The sequence below is a fragment of the Cryptomeria japonica genome, chromosome 4 (genome assembly GCF_030272615.1).
Source record: "Cryptomeria japonica chromosome 4, Sugi_1.0, whole genome shotgun sequence".
NCBI lineage: Eukaryota > Viridiplantae > Streptophyta > Pinopsida > Cupressales > Cupressaceae > Cryptomeria > Cryptomeria japonica.
Window position 1 is genome coordinate 347,795,332 of NC_081408.1, and position 8,664 is coordinate 347,803,995.

The window sequence follows — 8,664 nt, forward strand, 5'->3', positions numbered from 1 at the left end:
TCAACCATGACCAAATGTGATTTTTCCCAAGGTATGTTTTTGATAAAGATAAATGGGTTTTACATGGACCCAAAACCAAAAGTTTTACTAAAGTTGGCCATCAGCCAAATAGACATGAACCATCAACAAAATAGGGGAGCACCCCAGAATAGTCATGAAAGCAAAAGAGATGCAAACAAACAAGATAAAACAAAATAAAAACACTCAATTAAGAGAGTACACTAGATCCTTGTTCTTCTAGATGGAAATCTTGTTGATTTCCTCCAACTCCTCCATAATGAATCTGGAGCTACTCTTGTTGTTGCTCCTGCTTCTGGTTCTAGAACTAGGACCAGTAGTTTTGTTTTCTCCAGCAGCCATATCTTCACCTCCAAGGTCTTTCACTAGTTCACTGTGATAGGATTTGTAATCTACAATCATGGTGTTGATCTTTTCAAGCCCCTCTATATTGTTGTTCATGGCTTCTTTTCTTATGTCAACTAGGTTCTTGAGGTTTTTCTTTATCTCTGCCATAGACTATTCCACCTTTTCAATTCTTTGTTCATGATTGCATTTCATCACCTCAACATCCTGAGAGAGCTTTTGGGTCATAATCATGAGTTTCTCAGATTTGTTGGGCTTGGGGGAGGCAGTGAAGATATCAATAATCTCTTTAACCCCCACTTTGAGGGTATCAATTTCTCGCTCCATCCACTTCCAGCAGCTCTCTAGGATTCTGGTAGCTTCCATTACTAGGTTCATCAGATTACCAGTCCTCTACATCCCACTGTTCTCTTCTTTGGCCATGGTCCCCTATTTTTCTTTCAAGATGTTGATTAGAATATCTAGTTTAATTTCTTGATCTGAATTCTTCGGACCATAGTCATTAGCTGCAAGCTTCTTCTTCTTAGAAAGGGGCTCGACCTTATAAATCAATTTGCTGGTGGATTTATATTTGCTAGCAGCCAATCTACGAGGATTCTTACTGCTAAACGTCCCAGGGGTGACCACAATCAACCCTTCTTCTGCAGGTTTATAATCAAGGTCATCAAAAGGAATGACACCCCCACTATCCTCCAATTCCATTTCTGAGTCTGGACCTCCTGGATATTAGTATGTTGGCCTTTCTCACATAGAGAAGGCACAACTTCAAGGGACTTAGTGTACTCCATGATGAGCATAATAAGCCCTTCATGGAGAGCGGGATTGTTTGGATTCTCCAAATGTTTTTCCAGGCTATTATCTAAAGAGGAGGCCAGATAAAAGGGAACAGAAATGATTTTACCATGCCTAAAATGATTCAAAATGGTAAAATGATAGGAAAAGATGTTGACATATCTACCATTGAGCGTAATATACCTCATGATGAACTCAGCCCTGTTTGCCTAGGAAGCCATAAGATCTTTCATGTTGTAGCCCCCATCAGCCATCTTGGTAACTCTAGAGCGCTCCTTGTCTTTGTCAAAGAAACTCGTCACGTCCTCCTCCCCAGTTTTCACATAGTTTTTTGGGGAATGAATCCCTACTACACCATTTAGTCACCACGTATCCCATTCAAACAACTGATAGTGTTTAGCGAGTCAGACTCCAATTAGACTTTTCTAAAGCCTTCTCTTTTAGTCATGTGTAACTCAATGTGGGCAGCACTGGCCTCCACATAATGGTTAGACTGGGTGCCCAGAGGGAGCGCCACCGCAGAAACCAACAAACCCGAATGATTCCTAGCCACTCCCCTGCACTTTCCCAAGGTATGTTACCTACCTACAATATTAGACATTTTCAATAAAATAATTTATACTCCAATAAATTATTTATATTTACTTAAGTAACTATGAGTATATATGATTATGGAGTTATAAAATCGATTTGGTCACATTGATTCTTTTTCAAGTATTTTGAGATGGAAATCTCATCAGGGAAGAGTTTGGGTGGAGGAGGAAGAAATACGTTGATGGAAGTTCATGTGTTGTTTTCTCATTGATGTCAACATGTCTAGTGTTTTCATTGATGTTATTGTGTTGTATATTCTTTTGAAAGGTTTGTGTAATGGAAGTTTCAATATGCAGGAAACAATATTTATATGCAAGAAAGATTATTTAATATCCCAGTGGAATAATTGTTTGCATTCCTTCAATTTGTGAATATTATAGCTTGTTCTTTTGGACATAACATTTATGATCTATGTATATTGCACTATCAGATGTTCAGGTCCTCTATCGCTTAGATGATAGAGTTGGTTGTTGTTATTTTTATAGTGAGGATGTCTATTAGATTGGTCCAGAGAATGCTCATCGATTCTCATATATGTGAATTCAAGTGTTGCAGATCAGAGGACATGTTTATTTAGTTTGTGAAATTTTCTAGTTTAGTTTTTTAGTACTTTTTTAATTAGCAAGTGAAGTTATGTTGTTTTGCGTTTAGCATGTTCTATCATGTTGGATTCTAGTCAACCCAGTTGGTTTATCTTATTTGGATCATGCTCTTTTGGTCTAGATATGCATTGGAAGTTGAGTTTGGATGTTGATATGGGTCTCACCGTGGCACGTGTAGATCTGCATTGTGTATTTTAATATTGGAGGATGTTTTTGGGATGACTAATTATGTGCTTTATTGTTTATATACATGTTTTATTTGATGTTGACTTTGGAAGATGTGTTAGCATGGACGTTTTGTTGGAATCAACTTAGAAAGATGTGTTGTGATGTGTTTGTTTCCCTTTTATCTCCTAGAGTGGACCGCATTATGTGTTATTGGTTTGGGTGGCCTAACTTATGTAATATTGTATAAATGTGTGGTTGTATGAGTTAATGTATGAAATGGATGTGAATTTATGTGAAGTATATGTGAATGATATTCAAACAAAATTGGGTTTAATAGAAGTATGAAAGTCATCTTGTGAAGAGATTTGATGATGATATCTTTATTGTGATAATATGTTGAGATAGTGATTGATGTTAGATGTTTTTTCCATGATATTAGTTGCATGATGCGGTGGTTCATGGAAAATTTAAAATGATTAGGAGATCTTGTTCATTTCAATTCATGTATTCCCTACATCTACCAGAAGACAATGTGTTCCTTTTTGCAACTTGTGCAATTCCTTGTATTTTTCCTTAAGATTATACACCTTAGTCTTGTAAGTCCTATCACATGTAGTCACCTCCTTGACCTTGAGACTATAACATTGTAATTATATATTCATATTGTGAGTGTGTTTCACATTAGGGTTTTTCCTTGTTTAGGGTTTTTCACATAAATCCAATATTCATGTGTTTATCATTCTATGTGATTTCATGTTTCATAATAACAATAATAACTTAATTATGGTTTGAAGTTTAAAATATCAAAAGTAGACTATTTTAAGGTACAAAGCAATTCACCTCCACTCCCCCCTCAGTTCTTTGGTGTGTTCAACATAACTTTCCACCTACAACTAACAATAATCTAGACAATATTATTGTTTAAAACATCATTGTAATTAGGATCATGAAAGGATATCCTCTTACATGATATAACAACACCTAGAGTAGACTACTGACAATCAACTACCAAATGTGGGAGTAGAATAAGAGCAAGAGGTTTAAGTTCCATAGGGCTAGAGGGGGCTACACCGGTAGCAAGAGGTAAAGCAGGATCCATGAGCCTTAAGGAGGCCACACTAGAAGAAAGAGGCTCAAAATCATCCTAGGTGGAGTTATCATTATCCTATGAAGAGTCATTAGAAGAGTAATCGGGAGGATGGATAGTCAATTGATTACCATTAGCGTCACTCCACCAAGTAGAAATGCCTTTATGGTGCAAGAGAGAATTATAATCTTTAGCCAAGTGATTAGTTGAGAATCATCTATGAAATCAAAAGTATAAATAAAATGATATTATTGGTCTTACTCTTTCCAACTTTGAATTACATAGATAAATTTAGATGAATTTGTAAAGCGGAAAATCGCAATCGAACCCTAGTTGCTCTCCCCTCTTCCAACTCCAAGGAGAGAGAAGGGAGGTTGCTAGGGTTGATGGTTTTCACTTGGGAGACTTTACATTCAAAAGAGGGGTTGAAACCCACAAGATCCAATCCCACACAATGAAAGATTGGATGCTAAATGAGTTTCAAGGGTTAAGACAGCAAGGCTACCCTCTTTTGTAAAGAATGTTGATAGAAGAATTAAGCTAGGAATGCATAGAAAGTGAGAAAGATTCGCTTATAAACTGAGTTAGGGATATAGGATGAAGCTGCGGACCTGGAATTAGCAGTAAAATGTCGATACGGCACTGTCCTGCAAATTTGAGCAAAAGTTGACGGGACGATGGCGCCCGGCGTGCACACGGTCCTCCGAAAAATCCGCGAAACGAAGGGGGATCTGTTCGTCTCTGCACAAGGATTCCAGATCTTCAATTTCAGCCGTGTACCTGCAACCTACACACAGAAAAGCAAAGACGATTGGGGGGTTAGGGATTAGGGGTTTGCCTTTAGTTCAAACCCCGGTTTTGGAATTAACCAAGAAATGAGAAATGCTGTAAATGTAAATGTTTGTAATGTAAAACAAGTACTAATACCTTGTTGTAAGGATGTTTGTATCCTTATATGCGAAGGTATAGATGTTGTTGTATGTTGTATGTTGTATGTTGTAGCATGTAATGTGTTGTAAGTGATCTCCTCTTCAATGGTTGAATCCTTGTCTTGAATGCAACACTTAGCCTTGAATGGAGACTTAGAATGATCAATTGCTTGAAGGAATGCTTGAATGCTTGAATGCTTGAAATGTTAGAATATCGTTTTCACCTTTTTCCATCCTCCCCAAAATGAGAGAGGAAAAGTAGTTTATATACTTGTCAATTAGGGCTGATAGACTGATTTTCCCGACCTTAGGCCGACCAGGAAATGTTAATTTCCAATTTGCAAACAAAAGGACCCGAAGCCCCATAGGAGACTGGGCCCAAAATAGGGCCAGGGACCAGGGCGCTGGGCGCCATGGTCCTGGGGGACCAGGGCACTGGGCGCTCTGGTCCCACCTCCCGGGACAGCAGGGTGCAAAGGAGGTTCATGCTAGGGTGCTTGAAAAATGCAGTTTTTGGTGTCGTGGACAAGTTTTGGGGTCTCCATTCAGGTTCAGTGTTGCGTCGCCATCATGAAGACCGAAATGCAGTAAAAATTGCAAGTGTCACAATTTTAGGATGCTACATTTAGCCCCCACTTTAGCGGGAGTATGTATGCTCATACTTCCGGTAAAGTACAAGGAAACAATATTGAAAGACTTTCACCACATCAAGGAGGCAAGACACACCAAGCCCCCAGTGGACTAAGGATCTTACGACTTCGATTGACAAAGTAAAAGGGAAGATCACGAGGGAGAACCATGACTGTCAGTAGTAAGGTTCCCTCACTATGAGTCATGCAAGAAAGATATCAAAAATTTTCAAGGCAAAGCTAAATTTGTCAAGAAATTTTCAAGTATCTTGAAAAGATATGAACAGGATGTATGCCCCCCTACGTTAAAGCGATCACACATGCCTCACTGGGGGTGATTGCTTTAAGGTAGTGATACATATAAGAATGAGAAGGGAAAGAAGCACGTTATCACAAGGATTTAGCCCCCAAGTGTGAGATAAACCCAAGGATAATAGACATAAAACACAAAGCACGAGGTGACTTCGCTTTCCTCAGGGTCAGTATGCTATATGATAATTCATGTATATCATATGTATGTATGCATAATTGTTCTTCATTCCCCAATCAAGGAAGGTCACCTAGAAGAAGGGAACACATGTGTCTTTTGAGTCAACATGAGAGAGATCGAGAGATCTTAATGCTTTGCATCGTCCTCAAGTAGACAACACTAAGGACAACAAATAGAAGAATGAGAATAACACATAGAAGAAGTAACAAAAGAGAGGGGGAGAGAATCTGCTATGCTAATGAAACTAGTCTAGCACGTCATCTACCCCCGGATCTTGCTGATCAATATTTCGGGAAGGTAGGAAACACGCTAGAGGAGGAACATCCAACACAGCAGATGGAGCTATCACAAGATCCAAACAAGGGCTATGTTCATATCCCAAGCTACGGTGTTCTTGTCTAGGAGCGAGGATAAGTGCTTTAGAAAATGCATTAGATAAATGGTTATCAACATCAACATATTCATATTCACTATCAGAATGAACAAAAGTAACATTTGCATCATGAATAACAGTTTCATCTATATCATCATCAAGATTTATAAAAATAGAGTCTTTAACTCGCACAGGGTCAAGACCATCATGCATCTTATGTTTAGGAGATTTTGGAGAAAATGGAATAATGCTTGTTGAAGGTGTTTTTGGAGATTGCAAAGTTTGAGAAGCAGCTGCTTGAGCTCTAAGACGACGCTTTCGTCGGCGTTCACGTGCAGAATGATTTCGTCTAGTCTTAGTAGGAAGTGGAGAATATTGAGGAGGAGGAATGTTCTCATCCTTATCACTTGGGTGTTTAGGTTGTGGTCTCTTAGGTTGCACAATAGGAGAAGAGGAAGGTCTCTTCTCTCCATAAGAGGAAGGAGGAGGAACTGCTCCATATAAGGGAGGAATATTTGGTTTAGGAAGGAGACCAAGTCCATCATGACGAGGAGGTATAGGTCTACTCTTAGGAAGTTTATTAGATATAGGCATAGTCACATCCATAGGAATGGGTTGGGAATCTTCTTGAGGAAAGACATTGGTTTTATCTTTCAAAGGAAGAACTTCCTTCTCAAGAATGATAGGAATATCAAGTTTGGGTGTTCTAGGTTCACTTAGAGATAGGATCATATCTGTTTTCCACTTTTGATAAGATTTGAAAAGATGATCACTTCGCGGAGGAAGAGATTGGAATTGTTTAGGCCAAAAGTAATCAATAGGAACGCTAGAAGTTCTTTCAGCTGGTTTAAAGAGACTATGATTGACAGTAACAACTTCACCATTATGGGGAAATTTCAAACACTTATGAATAGGAGAAGCAATAGCTTTCATGGAAGATAGCCAAGGATAGCCAAGCTTCACACGAAATTGTTCGGATGAAGGAATAATAGCAAAGTTCACATCAAGGGATTTGTTATGGACCTCAATAGGCAATGTAATAGAACCAATTGCAAGAGAAGAAAATGCATCAAATAGTTTCACAATCACATCTGTTTTGTCATATATCACTTGATTCAATTGCAAAGTAAAAAGAAATTCTTCAGTAATAACATTAACCATGCACGAAGGATCAATAAGCACTCCACGGCAAGGTGTATTCTTGACTTTTGCAACTATGTATAAAGGACCATCAAGTGCCCTAATGGTTTCACTGGAATCAAATGTGATGGAAGGTTCTTTAGGGTTTTCTTCCTGCTCTACAAAGTTAATCACATTCAGAGTCATAGACACAAGACCATCAGATGAAAGAGAGGAATCATTAGTCTCAATCGCATTAGAGGTATGAGAAGGTAATGAATCAGTGAAAATCTGAAGATTTTGATTAGGAGGAGCTACAGATGTATTGCCTTTATCATTCACTCCAGAAACAGAAATAGTATTATTATCAATCAAATCTTGAATTTTACCCTTTAAAGAAAAACATTTTTCAGTATCATGCCCAGGCTGACGATGAAATTGACAAAAAGCTTTGTTATCAAAATAAGGTGAAGTAATCTTTGCAGGATCAATTTGCCTTATAAGAGGAAGAGTAAGCACATTTTGTTCCAATAACTTATTCATAATACTATGCAATGATTCATTCAAAGGAGTATACTTTCTTTCTTTCTTGAAAAATTTAGAAATAGGAGGCACACCTGATGCTGCATTCACATTGTTGTTGATGATGTTTTCATTGAATTTGATGGAATCTCTGTTCGGTTTAAACTTCCCAAATGGTTGTTGACTGCTATCACCCTTATCACTCGGAGCCATAGGATGTGATTGTTCCATTTGACTCACAGTCAGTTGATAATTGTGAAGAGTTGCACACAACTGTTGGAAAGAAGTAAACTCAGAAAATAGAAGTTTGTCTCGAATATCTTTTTGTAAATTAGAAATAAAGATTCTTTGAATATCATTGTTAGGCACTGGAAAGGAAATTTGAGCATACAAATGCTTATATCTACCAATGAAATCAGTCACTTTTTCTTTAACACCTTGTTTACAATGCATTAAATCAATCAAAGTAACTTTAGGACTTATATTGTTTTGAAATTGTTGAATGAAAGCATTTGCAAGTTGTTCGAAAGAAGTAATAGAATAAGAAGGCAACGAGCAATACCATTGTAGGGCTTTGTCTCTTAATGTTCTAGTAAACAATTTTGCAAGCAACCTTTGGTCATAGGCAAAATCAGTACAGATTGTTTGAAAAGTCTTAACATGTGTTAGAGGATCACCCTTACCATTATAAAGCTCCAAATGCGGGATTTCAACATGTTTAGGGGGAATAGCTCGAACAATGTTAAGAGAAAGTGGGCTCGCAACATCAAATGTGGGCACACTAAACTTAGATTGATTCATAGAGGCAATTTGTTGCTGTAAAGAAGAGACAGTTTGTGCAAGATTGTTAATGGTCGCTTCAGTCGAAGAGTTCATATTAGACGTGTTAGATTGTGATGGAGGTGTTATGTTATTGAAAGAAGGTAAAGAGTAAGGTGGTGGGACACTATGATAGTTAGTCATAGGAGATGATTGGACAGGAGGAACACTACAAGG